This window comes from Arachis stenosperma, chromosome 7 (genome assembly GCF_014773155.1).
Source record: "Arachis stenosperma cultivar V10309 chromosome 7, arast.V10309.gnm1.PFL2, whole genome shotgun sequence".
NCBI classification, from domain to species: domain Eukaryota; kingdom Viridiplantae; phylum Streptophyta; class Magnoliopsida; order Fabales; family Fabaceae; genus Arachis; species Arachis stenosperma.
Window position 1 is genome coordinate 48,681,187 of NC_080383.1, and position 2,185 is coordinate 48,683,371.

General features: G+C 40.7%; 1 non-coding gene across 1 annotated transcript; it reads left to right on the plus strand.

Moving 5' to 3' along the window:
• Positions 1 to 1,524: 1,524 nt before the first annotated feature.
• LOC130942368 (small nucleolar RNA R71) lies at positions 1,525 to 1,632 on the plus strand. The gene has a single exon (XR_009070940.1). It is a non-coding gene; the product is annotated as a small nucleolar RNA R71 (small nucleolar RNA).
• Positions 1,633 to 2,185: the final 553 nt, after the last annotated feature.

Consider the following 2,185-nt stretch of genomic DNA (forward strand, 5'->3'; position numbering starts at 1 on the left):
ATGAAGCTTTTCATGCTTCTTCTCCATGTTTACAGAAGAAGATCCTTGAGCCTTAAACACAAGGTAGTCCTTATTCAATTAAAGGACTAACTCTCCTCGGTCCACATCAATCACAGCCCTTGCTGTGGCTTGGAAGGGTCTTCCAAGGATAATGGATTCATCCTCATCCTTCCTAGTGTCTAGGATTATGAAGTCAGCAGGGATGTAGAGGCCTTCAACCTTCACTAAGACATCCTCTACAAGTCCATAAGCCTTTTTCATTGATTTGTCTGCCATCTCTAGTGAGATTCTTGTAGCTTATACCTCAAAGATTCTTAGTTTCTCCATTACAGAGAGTGGCATAAGGTTTATACCTGACCCCAGGTGACACAGAGCCTTCTCAAAGGTCATGGTGCCTATAGTACAAGGTATTAAGAACTTTCCAGGATCCGGTTTTTCTGAGGTATTTTCAGCTGAACCAAAGCATTCAGTTCATTGATGAGCAATGGAGGTTCATTCTCCTAAGTCTCATTACCAAATAACCTAGCATTCATCTTCATGATTGCTCCTAGGTATTGAGCAACTTGCTCTTCAACAATATCTTCATCTTCTTCAGAGGAAGAATACTCATAAGAGCTCATGAATGGTAATAGGAAGTTCAGTGAAATCTCTATGGTCTCTGTATGAGCATTGGATTCCTTTTGTTCCTCATTAGGGACTTCCTTATTGGCCAGTGGGCGTCCATTGAGGTCTTTTCCACTGGAGATCACTGCCTCTTCCTCCTCTATAGGTTTGGCCATTTTGGTTATATTAATGTCCTTGCACTCTCTCTTTGGATTCTCTTCTGTATTGCTTGGGAGAGTACTAGGAGGAGTTTTAGTAACTCTTTTACTCAGCTGACCCACTTGTGCCTCCAAATTTCTAATGGAGGACCTTGTCTCAGTCATGAAACTGAGAGTGGCCTTAGATAGATCAGAGACTATGTTTGCTAAGCCAGAGGGGCTCTACTTAGAATTTTCTGTCTGTTGCTGAGAAGATGATGGAAAGGCTTGCTATTGCCAACCTATTTTTCCCACCATTATTATTATTGAAGCCTTGTTGAGGCTTCTATTGATCCTTCCATGAGAAATTTGGATGATTTCTCCATGAAGGATTATAGGTGTTTCCATAGGGTTCTCCCATGTAATTCACCTCTTCCATTGCAGGATTCTCAGGGTCATAAGCTTCTCCTTCAGAGGAGGCTTCTTTAGTACTACCAGCTGCAGCTTGCAATCCAGTTAGATTTTGAGAAATCATATTAACTTGTTGAGTCAATATTTTGTTCTGAGCCAATATGGCATTGAGAGTATCAATTTCAAGAACTCCTTTCTTCACAAGATTTCTTTCAGAAGTGTACATGAACTGGTTATTTGCAACCATCTCAATGAGTTCCTGGGCTTCTGTAGGTGGTTTTAGATGAAGAGATCCACCAGCAGAATAGTCCAATGACATCTTAGACAATTTAGAGAGACCATCACAGAATATACATATGATGCTCTATTCTGGAAGCATGTCAGAAGGACACTTTTTGGTTAATTGCTTGTATCTTTCCCAAGCTTCATAGAGAGATTCACCTTCCTTTTGTCTGAAGGTTTGGACTTCCACTCTAAGCTTGCTCATCTTTTGAGGTGGAAAGAATTTGGTCAAGAAAGCACTGACCAATTTATCCCAAGAGTTTAGGCTTTCTCTAGGTTGTGAGTCCAACCATATCCTAGCTCTGTCTCTTACAGCAAAAGGGAAAAGCATAAGTTTGTAGACCTCGGAATCAACCCCATTGGTCTTAACAGTATCACAGATCTGCAAGAATTCAGCTAAGAACTGATGAGGATCTTCCGATGGAAGTCCATGAAACTTGCAATTCCGCTGCATTAGAGAAAATAATTGAGGCTTAAGCTCAAAGTTGTTTGCTCCAATGGCAGGAATTGAGATGCTTCTTCCATAGAAGTTGGAAGTTGGTGTAGTATAGTCACCAAGCATCTTCCTTGCATCTCTAACATTGTTGTTGGGTTCGGCTGCCATGTCTGCTTCTTTTTCAAAATTTTCTATAAGGTTCTCTCCGGAGTGTTATGCTTTAGCTTCTCTTAGCTTCCTCTTTAGAGTCTTTTCAGGTTCAGGATCAGTTTCAACAAGAATGTCCTTATCCTTGTTCCTACTCATATGAAAAAGA